Source organism: Pelodiscus sinensis, chromosome 11 (assembly GCF_052426305.1).
Source record: "Pelodiscus sinensis isolate ZL-2025 chromosome 11, ASM5242630v1, whole genome shotgun sequence".
Lineage (NCBI taxonomy): Eukaryota > Metazoa > Chordata > Testudines > Trionychidae > Pelodiscus > Pelodiscus sinensis.
Genome location: NC_143062.1, coordinates 24,802,343 through 24,817,189, shown reverse-complemented (window position 1 = coordinate 24,817,189; position 14,847 = coordinate 24,802,343). Strand labels below are relative to the sequence as shown.

The following is a 14,847-nucleotide window of genomic DNA, read 5'->3' as shown; positions in this document are numbered from 1 at the left end:
AATGAAAGTTACAATGAAACCAAAAAGACACAGCTTAACATTTCTAAACTTTCAGCCACATGCTTTAATACCTGACAAGTGCAGGAATTGTTGTTTGAACAACACTCACCCATTTAGTAAATAGCATATTTTACTTTTAAAAATACATACGAAATATTTATTTAAAAATTAGTACATTAAATATAGGTATTTTGTCACATTTTAAACTAAAAAATTGTTTGAACCCTGGTCATTCAACTTCATAATAACTTTTAAATTAATGTAAATTAAATTAAAATATATGCACATTAAGGATGTTAAAATGCATTTAATCAAGTAAATATGTAACTGCTGAAAATTTCAAAGATTAGACACTTATACAAGAGGAACAGGTACAACTCAAATCACAAAAAGTCAGGAAATGCAAAAATCAAAGTTTCACAGGTTTTGCTATTTGCCTGTGAACCAATTTAGTGAATATAGTTCCAGGTTTTGCTTTTGATCAACAATGCCAAATAATATATCTCCACTCTACCTAAGAAAATGTCTGCTGCTCCATCTTTCCAACTGCGGTAGTTTTAAATCATCAGATCTCGATATGCTGATTATTGAACAGTACAGTTTTCAGAGGACTGCAAGCAGCACCTCTGTTCAGAAGCTGCAACTCTGAAATGCAACCTCCCACACTGTATGCCAGAGCTCTTTTGGGATAACTTGCCCAGGCAGGAGCAAGACACAATTTCCTTTTTAATATGCTTGCATGTTTAAGTGTAAGACTTGAATTGGCGTGTATTTGATTTTGGGTGAATATTAGGCATTCTAGGATTTATTTTGGGCCATTTTGCTTTTTCCTCATTATCTTTAGTTAATCTTTTATAAAGGCACATCTTTGACTATGAATGCATAACAAATAAATGCAAAAGTATTATTGATATTTCTGGACCATATACACCTAAGGATTTATACACTAGTTAGATTCATGACTTGGAATTGTCCTCAGCCAATCAATTTACTTTCTAAGCCCCATTTTACAAAAAGTATGTTTCATAAAACAAGAGTTATGCAATAATCCACAGAACAATAATCCTCTGCGTGTCATGATCTTTTTTGCCTGAATAGCTCACAACTACCACACCTTTTTGAAAGATTATATTGTATGCCTGTAATTTACTCTTATAGTTGTTAGCACAATTTCAATCTCTAATGGATTTCCATCAACTACTTAACTAGTGTATAGGCACTTCCACATTCCTCCTTTGAAATGTACAAGAGCCCCTACTGGGCAATGTACATTTCAAAGGAGGAATGTGGAACTTCTCATGCAGCCTGGGGCCAGCGGGAAGCCCTGCAGATTCTGGGCTGTATGCGGGTGCCAGCTTTGAAAAGTACAAGAGTCCCCAGCGCCGCACGGAGCCTCCTTCTCCCCCCCTCCCCCCCCCCCGTTGCTGCCTCTATCTAATAGAGGCAGCAGGGGGGGGGGGAGAATCAACTAGTCTGCTTGACTATGGGATAAGTGTTTGCTTATCTGATAGTCAATTAATAGACTCATCCTAAACATCCTTAAGATGGCATGGAGTAGGGTGGAGGAGTAGGTATGATATATTGCAGTACAGACAACAGGAACCTGCAGAAAGATTGTCATTAGAGAGGAACCCCAAGCTAAGTTTATTGCTCATCTACTTTTCCAAACTCAAACTTATAAGTATTGTGCCATTCATATCTCACTAAGGGATATGGCTGAAGTTGATGAAGCTCAGATACAAAGGTTGGTAAACCTGATCAGGAGGAAAGAGCAGTATAGCTGGGGTAAGGGATCAGGTAAATTTCAAGCTGAGATGTCCCTTGCTCAGCCCATGAGGTTATCTAGAGATGGATGGCCTGGTTCATCTGTCACTAGTCAGAGAAACTGTAGGGAGAGTATGAAGCAGACAGGAAGAGAGAATGAGAGACTGGAGGACAGGGAGAAACAGTAACAGACCATGAGGAAGGGTTGAAGGGGAAGAAGACAGAGATTGAAAAAGAAGGGGGGGAAGAGAGACCTGATCTAAAATGAGAAAGGGAGGGGGAAATGAAAGAGAAAAGAGTAGAGCAGTGGTTCTTAACCTGGGGGTAACTACCTCTCAAGGAGCAATCTGGCATATTTCAGGAGGTAATAAGTTTAAAATACAATAGGTGTTCAATTTTGTTCAACATCATGTATGAGAAAACGAAATACAATAAAAATGATTAATTTTTGTAATTTTCTTTTTGTCTATTGCCATTTTAAAAAAGAGGAGGGGTAATGTTGGTTTATTGGTTAAGTTTAAGAGGTTAACAGTGACAAAGAGGTTAAGAATCACTGGAATAGAGAGAGGGGGCGTGAATCTGTGTGTATGGGAGAGAGAGACGGGGGGGAAGCTGTGCACAGGAGCCAAGGGGCGGGACTCTCTCCTTGAACCGAGGGCAGAGCTGCACCGGGAACGCCCGCCTGCCGTGTGAAGTTCTCGGACTTGCCTGGCGTGGGGGATTTCGGTGCCCGGTCTCGCCTGTCAGCCACTTTTTGCTGCCGCTGGAAGTGCTGGGAGCCTAGCACCACCGGGCGACGCCTCCTTCCCCTTCCCAACAGCCTGCCCGGGGAACGTGCCCCTGCTCTCTCCCGGAGCGCCCAGCAGCTCTCTGCCCCCCGCCGTAGGCCGCCGCCTGAGAACCCCAGCCCTGGCCGCAGCTGCGAGCCGGCGCCGCCGAGGCAGGGAGCCCCGGAGGAGCGGGAAGGTACGAGGTGAGGGGCCAGCAGCGCCCGGTTTCTCCCGCTTCAGGGGCGCTTCGGGAGCCTGAGTTGGGAGCGCAGCTTTGCTTTGGGCCGGGGTAGGGATGCAGCTGCCCGCCGAGCAGTCGGGGGCACGTCCAGCCCCTGCGAGCGGCTCCTTGTCTGGCCGTGACCAGACCACCGCGGGCAAAGCCAGAGACCGTGCGGTGAACCGGCCGCCTCCGCCGCTTCGTGGCTGCGGAGAGAGCCCCCCTGCAGGGAGCTTGGCCAACGCCTCCCGTGGCAGGGCGCGGAGGGAAGGTTGCTTGAGTCACCTAGAGGTGAGGGAGAGGATTCACACCAGCTCGCCGAGCGTAGGTTGGGTTTCCCCGTACACACGCACAGCTTTGTCCCAGCCGGCTGCCTGACGGGCTTTTGCACGGCTTGAACTATAGCCGTGTGCTACAGTGGTACCATGGTTGTGTGTGCACATGCAGAGAGGTGGGGAAGTGTGTGTGGACAACTCATTCTGCAAGGTTTGGAGGGTCAAAAATCAGTAAAGATACATAAGGATAAGAGGCAGAAAGTGAGTAGGACTCTATATTTTCAAAACATTATGCAAACACTAATTTAGGTCCTAATCCTGAGAGGCAGAGAGGGGAAGTGACTTGCTGGGAGCTACCCAGTGAGTCAGTGGTAAATCCAGGATTACACTGTAGTGGTTTGGTTTTTCTGGCACATGAGTGCTACTCCATTAACTGCTTATTTCACACACTTGCACACAGGCTGGGATTTTCGAAGGCACTCGAGAGTTAAGGGCCCCAAATCCCAGAGTTCCTTGCTCCCTCGGGCTCCTTTGAAAATTTCAGTCAAGTTTTACTCACCCATGTAGTCCCATTACATGTGTCTGGGAGCTAGCCTCCTGTCTATGAAGACAGGCTTGTGCTAACAAGGCTCAAGCTAGTGGGATGAACGTAACAGTGTGGGCTTTGCAGCCCTAGCAGAGGATTGGACTAGCCATGCAATCTCCTGGATCTGTGTCTGAGTGATTAGCATGAGCTTCCAAGGGTACAGCAATATCCACGCTACTATTTTAGCATGCTAGTTAGCATGCTCCCTACCAGTTCTGGAGCACTACAGAGCCTGAGGACCTGCACCTCCTTGCAGGGATGGAGTGGGGAAGGAGGGGTCTGGCCCCTTTGCAAGGGGGGGGACGGTGTTGCCCTCCAGGGCTCTGGGGCTAAAGCCCAGAGCTGTGGGGGGCAGGAGCAGGGCAGAGAGTCAGCAAGAGATAGGCCTGCCCCAATACTCCCTGGCAGTGGTGGCAAGTGAAGTGACCAAGTCTCAGCCCGCTCTGCTCCCCCGACTCCTAGCCACATTGTTTGAGGGAGGGAGCTTGGATGAAGAGGAAACCGCCTCCCCTGTACTCACCGGCAGAAGGAGCCACACCACTTGTGGAAGTGGCTGGGGGAAGGAGTGGAATGGGTGTAGGGAGGGGGTGAAGCAGGGGCAAGATGAGGCAGGGCAAGGTGGAGTGGGGATCTTAAGGGAACAGGTGCAGTGGGGATGGGGCAGAGTGGGTTTTTTCCACGCAGGGGAGCTAGCCGGGGGGATGGGGCTGGCCATTGGAGCAGCACTGCCACATATGCATGGCAAATTTTGGGGTGTACTATACAGCTTCATGTTTTGCACATTGGTAGGGACAGCCCCGGCCTGGGAGTGCCAGTGTGCGTGTTTGGGCTGGGAAGCTTGCTTTCAGCTGCAGTGTAGACATATCCTTTGAGTTCAAAATCACTCTTTGTAAATATCTGAAGAACTGGGGCTTTATGCTGGCAGAAATGGGAGAAGAATCAAGTCCTGGGAATTTCTGATTCTCAGTCTTGTATCCCAGGCACTGCACAATGCTGAGTCAAGTTTTGTAAAATTGACATACCAAGGAGATGAAAGAGCACAATGTGTTTGTGTAATTACATGGGATTCTGAAATTAAGCACAGCAGATTATGTATAGACTTCAAAAGAGAGGTTGTTAATTAACCTGTAATAGGTAGCTGTATGATTTAACTTTAATGTTTCTAAAGTTCTTTGAAGAGGAAAATTGCTATGCACAATAGGTGTGAAATATTGCTAATGCTGACATTTATTAACAGGGACTTTGTGATGCGGGGATGGCAGTGTATCTAATGTAATGTGAGCGTGGGTGGCTATTTTACGCGCCCGCCCCGCCTGAATTTGGTTTTACGAGGTGGTATGTTTATTTTTCTCTATACCACTAAAATTTTGTGAACATGTATAAGCATGCTTTTATATATTGTATCGAAGAGAAGGTATCTACATAGGGCCATATGCACCCTTTTGCAGTAATAAAAGCAGAGAAAGTTCTTTGATCTTTAAACATTTGCTACAGAATTGAGCTACTCAGGACCCCAATTCTGCAGCTTGTGTAGGAGTCTAATTGCATGCAACTGTAGTAACTGTTAATGGCTATTGATAGCAAACATCATAAAACTAGATACTGTGTGGGAGCATGAGGAAGTATGGAGCTATTTCACACCTGATAGAATCTTCAGTAGTGACCTTAGTGTGTGGAACTGAAGAGAAAACTTTAAAGTTTCTTGTAATCTGAGGTGAAGACAGCAAATGTTCCTTAGCTATATAAATATTTATAAAAGTTTTATTGTTTTCTGCAGTTTATTTCAGGTCATGAGTAAAAATCCCTATTCATTTCAAGGGGAGTTGTGCTTTAAAAATCAATGTTACAACATGTGGCTGTGACTTTCCAAGGTATCATATGTACCGTAGTATTTTGACCTCACTCCCCACACACTTCCTCAAACCTCAGTTCCGTTTTTGGATTTTACAGTTGTTCTCACTGGGATCGCTGTTGTGCTGTTAGTTGGTCTGGCAATATTCCAAGTTTTGAGTTTTCAGTTTGAGCATAGAATTTGGAGTGAGATGTTTTGTCAGGATTTTCTTGCTTTTTCAGCAAGTAAATTATGGAAATGCATGGACCATAATTAGGATGTACAATAGAACCTGAGAGTTGTGAACTGAACAAACGCACACCTCATCTGGATCTGAAAGTACACAAATAAGACAGCAGCCCCTCAGGGAAGCAAATACAGTACTGTACTGTTAAATGTAAACTGTTAAAAAATGTGTGTGGGGGGGGGGCAGCATTTCCCCCCTGCATAGTAAAAATTCAAAGTTGCATTAAGTCAATGTTTAATTTTGAAAGAACAACCATAACGTATTGTTTAGAATTATCAACAACCTCCATTCCCGAGGTATTCATAAAATATCTGCCATATTTTTAAAACTCTGAGGGGCAGCTGTGTTAGTCTTGAGCTAAAAAAACTTAAAAAATACTAATGGTCCTGCAGTACTTTAGAGACTAACAAAAATAGAGGTAGTATCATGAGCTTTTGTGGACACAACTCATTTCTTCAGATGATTACTATGTTTTGTTTTGCCACTCATTAGTTGAAGTGAATGGAAGGTGCAGATGCTCAGCAACTTTTTGCTTAAGTTTGGATTTGAAAACTAATTCCAGTCTTCTGGACGGGAATATTAAGGCTTTAGACGAGTTTGTTTTTGCATAAAGATGGGTTCAAACCCAAGTGTTGAACTTGTTTGCATCTAAACTTTGAAGCTCTGATTCTCATCGTTTACTTTTGTTAACTGCTGTATTCAGTGAGTAAAACAGTATAAGTAAAAACAAAACCATTATATGCTATGCATCTCTCAAACAAGATATTTTAAGATGTTTTGTATACACTATTCTGAGGCCATTACTAATCTTGATAATTTTATTATGTGTCATCTTTGAAGCAATTTATTGAGATCTTTTTAAGTAATCTTTTCGGAAGATATAAGTTGTTTAAGGTGTGTGTGTGTTTATATAATATACATACACTTTCTTCAACAGTGTAGATGTTAATCTGTTTGCTGTGAACCAGCTCTTCCTTTCTTATGTAGTACAGATATTCCATAAAACTTAGTTGCTTCTAAGGAGACTTACAAAGTATACATCTGAAGAAGTGGGTTGTGACCATGAAAACTCATGATACTATATATATTTTTTGTTAGTCTCTAAGGTGCTGCAGGACATTCACTGTTCTTTAAGTTTTTCAGTTACAAACTAACATGACTACCTCTCTGAATCTTTTAAAGTATATTAAGTATACTCTACAGCACTGGCTGAAATATGATTTGTGCACCTAATCCCTGATTTATGTAATATTGTTAGACCTTTAATGACTTTGAAGATACCAAATTCATAGAGTATTGGAACCACATTCTCATATGATTTTGCCCCATTAAGACCAGTTGCTTCAAAGTCTGAGATTTGAGTTTGAGTGTTGTTTTGTACAAGATCTTTTTCTCTCTGTGTCTCTATATCCCTAGAAAATGGTGTGAATGAGAAACTGTAACTGATTGTTGGGGTTTATTCCAGGTCTTCAGCTTATCTGGCTTGATATTCAATAATACACAATTTGCTGTCTGCATTTTAAGTTTGTATAAGTTTCTATTAGGGTCAAGAAGCATGTAATTATTTTGAGTACTACATGTGACAACCTCTGCCCCATTAATGAAAAACTATAAAAAATACACTTAGAAACCTTTTGAAGTTTTCTATGTGCACTGAGTTGTATTGCAAGCACCTTAAATTCAGTTACATCTCACATTCCTTCCTATAGTTTCATTCCATATGAATTGCCATTTTTCCACTTACAATACATAAGGATAATTGGCAGAGGGAACATTTTAATAGGAGACTTCAAAGAATTTTGTGGACTTCAGTCAATTCCTTGAACATGTTTTAAAATAGCTTTTTGTGTATAGTTTTCTAGATCTCTTTATTTAAGCTTTAACTAAAATCTATCTTGGAGAAACTGAGGCTATGTAATTGCTTCCTTGCAGCTACAGGTTGGACCTCCCAAAACTGGGACTCTCTGGTCTGGCAACATGAGTGGTCCAGCAAGCGCATGGATGGTCCTGGACTAGGGATGTTAAATATCAGTTAAGAATTCAAGAGGTTAATTGGCTACTCAATTATCTGGGGTAGGGCTGGCAGTCAATGCACTCTGTCCGTGCTCCCAAGGAGCCCCCTGCCACTCCATGCTGCTGCCTCTGTATCAGAGGCATCAGTGTAGGGTACCAGGTGGGAGCTGGTCCATGAGGGGAGCCAGTTTAAAAACCAGCTCCCCTTGCGGACGGGCTGCCTGTCTCCCTATGCTGCTGCTTGTGATACAGAGACAGCAGCACCGGATGGTAGCAGCCCCTGTTAGGGGGGTGGTCTGAGCTCCCAGATCTACCGTAAGCCAGAACTGAGCCAGGCTGCCTGCCCACCTGCCTCCTAAGACACTTTAAATGCAGAGCTGAATTGGGAGTAAGTCCCAGACCCTGGCACAAGCCAGGAGTGAGCCAGGCTGCTGGTCAGCCTGCAAAAAAATTTACTGGTGGTGGGGAAATGCATGTAGTCTACAGCATTAACCGATAAGCTTAGGTTAATCCTGTAATCAACTATACTAGTGCATCCCTATCCTGGACCAGGGAGTCCTGGCTGGAAAGCCCAGTGATAGGAGGGCTGGCAGCTGAGAGTATATCTTGGCTGGGAGCCAGGCAGGGCTGGTGGCAGCGGGGCTGGGACTGGGGCCAGAGCCCCAGCAGCACAGGAGCCTTTGTAGGAGGGCTGAGGCAGCCCCGGTAGTGGGGTCAGAGACAGGGCTGCAGTAGCCGTGGAAGCCCCTGTAGTGGAGCTGGGGACGGGGGTGTGGCTGATCCAGCAGCCATGAGGGTCAGTGGGCTGAGGGGCCAGTAGCAGGGGATTTTCCCTGGTTTGGCAAATTCCCTTGTTCAGGACTGGTCAGGTCCTGAGGGTACCAGACCAGAGAGGTCCAACCTGTAGTTTTATTCATAGCAGAGGTTCTGGATGGAAGATGGTTAGTTCCTGTGGATTTCTATGTTTTGTTGAAATCACGTTCCTCACATTTTGAATGGTGTTCTGGAGTTTTGCATGCTTGACTCCCATGAAAGTCTGTGGCAAACAAGTGGCTAAAATACCGCAAAAGACTAAAAGTTTGAACTGAGAGAGTTTATAGAATAATTACATCAGACTATGTTAATAATCAAATAAAGGATTCTACAAATATGCTCTAATAATCCATGACTAACCAGTATCTCCTACAGTCATTCAGATAATTATAGCTCCATAGTAGCCATTATGAAGTAAACATCTCTATACAAATGTGTAATATATTTCCATATTGCTTAGGTTAAAGCAGTGAACAGGAGCTTCATGTAAGTGGTGAGCTTGAAACCAGGAAAATGTTAACAATGTTAACTTGAATTTCTAGAGGTGTTTTTATTAGGGCCCTGTCAAGTTATATTCTCAACACTGTTCAGGATCAAGCTGGAAGAGTTGAGGTGTTCTTGACTTCTGAATGTTAAACCAAATGATGTTTTAATTGTTTTTATTTCTTTTCCCTAATCACCAAACTAAGGCTTGGTTACATATAGTTTTTGTACTGTTTGTAATGATGTCAGACAGAGCAGTGATTTTTTTTTTTTAACTAAAATAGTAATTCTGGAGTAGCTTATTCCCCTTTCAGTACTGGAATAATTACATTCTTTTTGTAGTTTCTTATGCCATGACTACACTAGGAAACTATTTTGAAAGTACTAAATTCAACTTAAGAACTCCCAATTTAACAAACGTGAACTAGTGTCCTCACTACGTGGAAACATCAAAATTAGTCTAAGGCAGGCTCCACTAATGTAGATGCACTACCTTGGACTTAGAGCCCCAGGAGCACTCTGAAGAGCTGTGGGAGGCCTTCCAGAGGCTAGTAAATTTGAATTAGTGGCACTGGAGCATCCATGCTACTGTTAGTTCAAAATTACTATTTTGGAATTTGGCTGAGCAGGAGTATAGAGATCAAATTCCGTGGCTTATTATTTTGAAATAATGGGTTTGGTAGTGTGGATGTACCACTTAAGAATTTGAACTTCAGGGAGAGTTATTTTGGAATAAGGTTCTTGTGTAGACCAGGGCTAAGGTGCTACAGGGCTACTCCTTTTTTAAGCTTTAAGTTACAGACTAACATAGCTACCCTCCTGAGACTTTTATAGTGGTATAATTGCACCCATATTGGCCTTTATACTGCTTAAATTATACCGGAATAACTAAAATGCAACAATTTTTGCGTGTTAAAAATTTGTTGGCATCTGTGACACTGAAGATTGTGTAAACTCTGAAAAGTTGGGTGGTGAGTAATCTGGGACTTGAGCTGCTTTATATCAGGTCAGGGCCTTTGTTGGAAAGAATTTCTATTGAATTTCACTTTACAACAGTGAAACATCTCCATAGTTAGCTAACAAACATGATGATAAATTGCAACCGTAGTTTGTTTTGGTCGACATGGTGCTTTACCGTCAATGTTATCTTTGAAATCTAACTGGGTTCAAACTTGCTAAATAAATGATACAGCATAAATTATTTTAAACATTTAACTCCATGTTTCCTCCACTGAGAAACTGTAGGAATTGGAAGTGAGAAAACAATATGTCATTATTGGTTATGGACTATTCTCTTTCAACAGTTACGGTGAATTTCTTTAATACATTTTTACTCCAGAAGTAGTAATAATAAACTGTATTTTATGTAATGATGAGGTTTTCAAATATTCTACATGAAGCAACATTTATCATCAAAATCATTATTATGTTACTGCACCACAGATATATAATAACTGTGGGGAGTAAGCTCTCCTGATTGAGAAGGATTACTTGATGATTACCTGTTCTGTTCACTCCCTCTAGGGCAGTGGTCCCCAACCTTTTGAGGTTGTCGGGCGCCAGGGGGCGTGGCCGTTCGCCCGCTGGGCGCCAGGGTGCGCACCCGGGGACGCCCCCCCCCATAGCCGCATGCCCGGGGCCGGGGCCCCCCCCATAGCCACGCGCCCGGGGCCCCCCCATAGCCGCGCGCCCGGGGCCGCCGCTCCCCCCCCCCCGCAAGCGCCGCGCGCCCGGGGCCGGGGCTGGCGCTTCTCCCCCTCCCCCCCGGAAGCGCCGCGCCATGTGCCCAGGCTCTAGGGCATCTGGCATTGGTCAGTGTCAGCAGACTGGATACTGGGTTAGATGGACCTTTGATCTGACCAAGAATGACCGTTTTTATGTACCATATTGCGCTCCAGTACTGGAAGCTGCTCTCCATTGGAGCACTCTCTCCCCCAATCCCTCTTTCTCTAGGTTTCCATGTGTGGAGCACTTTCAGGGTTGGGGGTTTCAAAGGTTACAGATGAAAGATAATTCTAACATCATGCTCTTTCCTTTTACCCTGTATATGTAAATCTGTGTAAACATCCTATCAGGAAACAAAACATACTTAAGGACTTGGCAAGATCTATTGAATCATATGCCCTATATGATGCTTTAGCAAAGGGATTCTGACCTCATAACCCTCATTTTAATTTTTTTTTTTTTTTTAGGAAGTAGGCACAGAAATCATAATTTAGAGTTAAATGGAAAATTTCATCTTTATTTTTAAAAGCAAGTGAAACCCAGCATTACATGCCTTTTTGTCATGTTTCTTGGTATTAATTTTCATTCTTGTGCAGTGTATTTCTGCTGAGTGTAAACCATTTTGGCATTTGAGGGAAGGGCATGGTGTTGAAAGCAAAATTTAAATAGTTAGCATGGGGAGCAGAAGTTTTTGGGATGTAAGCTCTTTTGTGATTAGGCGTGTGTGTGCGCGCGCGTGCTTTCACTTCTCTTAAAATGTTTTACTTAAATGTTACTTGTCGTAAGACATTTAATTTACTTAATCAAAACATAATTGTGCTTTGTTTGGAAGTTTCTCTAGTGTTCCAGAAGGATGTTTACTTTTTGAACCTTTATCATTTCTCCTTTTTAAAAATTACTTGAAACCACAAAAACATCTTTTTCCTTTCATATCCTCTTCAGAAGTGGTTCTGGTATTCCCTACAAAGCTAATTTGCAGGATGTGTCTCTATTACCATCTTAGAACAATATTTTTGAACAACCCCTCAAATGCTTTCCTTTCAAGTTTGGTGTTTTGAGGAGGATAGAGTTAAATTCTTCTCACATGTAACTAACTGGGTGAGTCACTAGAATTGGTAACAGAAACACTTCTCATAATCTTTGGAAAGAACCTTTCAAGTATTGTTTTGCTGTCTAGTATGGACTTTACAAGACACAAAGGCAGTGGCTTAATTTAAAAGTAGAACTGTTTGTACTTGAGGTCATCAACAAGCATATTAACTTGAACCAGATGAACAAAACCAGCAGAATTTCTTACACCCATCTAACCTCTAAGATTTCAGCCAAAATACAGGCAAGCACTAAGGGCCAGGCTGTGCCATTTAAGTTTTGGTGACTTGGAGGTAGGGAGAGGCAGAATCAGCAGTTTAAATTGTTGTGCCTGTGTTAATGTATATCTGTGATAATGAGGCTCATTTATTTTACCTCACTTTTAACATTAGAAAATTTAGAAAAAATCAGACCCGTTGACTCATTCAGGTGATAGAGGAAATAAGCTTGCCACAAAATGACAAGACTTAATGGAAACAAATGCAGTGGAGTTAAATATCTTTTGACTCCTATTAAACTTCCTAAGTTAGAATAGCAAAAGTGATCTGTACTTAAGAGTGTGTTAACACTTATTCATACATTTGGAGATTATAAGGCCAGAAGTAGCCACTGTGGAAAATCTAGTCCGACTTCCACCGTAACACGCTCCATAGGATTTCCCTGTTTGAACTAGAGGATACATCTTGCATGATAATAGATTTAAATAGTCTCCCACTCCTTCCCAGTGCTGCCAAACAGCTGATTGCTGCAGGTGTGTGTGGCTTTCAGGAGGCTGGTGGGAAAGGAGAGGAATGAGGATGTGCTAGAGCCAGGGGTGAGGCTGGGGCAGAGTTTGGTTTGGAGCACCCCCAGCGCTTTGGAAAGTCAGTGCCTCTACAGAAAGCCATTCCCTGGGAAATATCCCACTTGATAGCAACAGGGTGTTGCTTTATGACAGGAGTCAGCAACCTTTTCAAACCAAGAGCCAAACTACATCAAAATGCAGAACAAGTGGTCAACAAAGAGCCAGTATAAGAATGCTCATTTGTATGACTGAAAGTATACAACTTAATATTACTAAGAATTTACATGATGATTAATAATAGAATACATGAAATGTTGTACTCAAGGACTTTATTTAATGGGTCTTTTGCTGCTGCATCTTTGTGCACATGTGTTTGAAGTTTACATCCTAAGCAGTGTTCCCTCAGCTGCACAGCTTCATAGGTGATTAATCAATCCAGCCCAATCAGTCATCTCTGTGCAAGGAGCCCTGTGCCTCTGACAGGGCAGGGTTGATTAATCACCTGTTAAACAGTTTAGAGGGAACATTGATCATATTCAGTGGTCAAATTCATTGGTCAAATTCAGCTTCATGCACGCATTCAGGCTGTCTTCTGTCAATCCTAAGCACACATTACCTTTGATGTGTGTGTGAGTAGGCTTTCTCTCATGTGAATCACAAGTGGAGCCAAACATTGAAAATAAGGCCAAACTGACATTCTGCATGGTATTGTATATGACAGGAAGTTCTTTCCAGGTTTGCAGAATCAGATTATCATTGTGCTCCAATTTCTTCATATCAGCCCATTTGTACTGTTTTGCCAATTCTGCACGTCGTCAAACAAGGCATTCCAAATCAGAATTCAGCTTGACGAATTTTTCCACCCAGATCTCCGATTCTTTGAAATCTGCTATTTCCATTTTCAAATTACTTACTGAGATTTCTGGAATGACTGTCAAATCGAGTTTGTCAGTGGATGCTTCATGTGGATGAATCATAAACTTAAACAGAACATTGTGTTCGCAAAAGTTAACAAAACACGATTTGAATGCTACCAGGAGCTCAGAAACAAACCCAGAACACTGCTGCAAATCAAGGCTGTTATTTGGATTCTCTCTCTGATCACAAAATATTCGTAATCCTTCAAAACGTGCCAGTCTGCATATGTCGATATCTTTGATGGAGACAGTCAATTTTGACTCAAATCCAAACACTGCCTGCTGCAGTCAGGTCTGTATTTCCTTGCCCTTATAGTTCAACTCATTCAAATGACCAGTAATGTCAATGAGACAGTAAAATGTCAATGAGTAATGTCAATGAGACAGCAACCAGTCAGAGTTTGGAAGCTCAGCATGTTTGACACCCTTTATATCCAAAAATGACTTAATCTCATTAATGCAGGTGGCAAAATGAGACAAAACTTTGCCACAAGATATCCAGTGAACATTGTGCATTAGTAGGTATTCAGAATCTATTTCCTCAAGCTCTGACTGAAATTCATGGTGTTTAAAGGCTTGGGCAGGAATCCAACTGACAATATGAATGACCATTCCCATTACATTTCTGAGTTCAGTTCCACAAGATTGCGCACGAAGTGCCTCCTGATGCACAATGCAACGAAAGCTCAAAAACAGGTGGTTCAGCTGGTCTGACAAGTGTAAGGAATCCTGTATTTGCCGACCATGTTAGGTGCACTGTTTGTAAACATAGACACAAGATTATCCAACTGTATTTATTTCTCGTTTACAAAGCTCATCACAATTTTAAGGATGTCTTTGCCCCTTGTTTGATTTTTTTCATTGGTTATATCTTGGTCATTTCATGGTGCACAGCATTTCCACAAATATATCATCAAGCAATACAGAATTGATTAATGTCACGTATGTCAGTTGTCTTTTTCAAAGCAAAGAAAAAATAAGTAACTGTACTCAAATTTTGCATTTCTTCCCTGTTGATTTGATGGGCCATCTTCACATCTCTGTCATGAACTGTTTTTGTCAATAATTGCATATCTTGAATTTTCTGTAAGATTTTATGTCCTTATTGTGAAACTCATAAAATAGTTCATGACCAGTTTTTAGCATGTGTTTCTTCATATAATCCCCATCAGTTGAAAGCATTATTACCCTCTCGAATAATGCTGTATGAGCCTGCAAAACTTGCAGAGCTTAAGCTCCCACCTTTTTTGACCATGCCAGCAGGCTATTTTTTCCAATGTTCATTTTTTGCTGCAGCTCCTTGCAGGCCTTTTTTCGTGCATCATCACCC

The 14,847-nt window shown here is 42.2% G+C and overlaps 1 protein-coding gene across 3 annotated transcripts in view; it reads left to right on the top strand.

The window, feature by feature from the left end:
• The first annotated feature begins 2,592 nt into the window (after window positions 1–2,592).
• ARHGEF3 (Rho guanine nucleotide exchange factor 3) overlaps window positions 2,593–14,847 on the top strand; it is a 257,794-nt gene continuing 245,539 nt past the window's right edge. For 2 of the 3 annotated variants that reach the window (XM_089781202.1, XM_006130911.5), the window contains exon 1: window positions 2,593–2,730. The gene's annotated coding sequence lies outside the window, so the exon portion shown is untranslated. Of the gene's footprint in view, window positions 2,738–14,847 lie in introns of all 3 variants that reach the window. The other variant, XM_006130912.5, reaches the window with a different exon arrangement.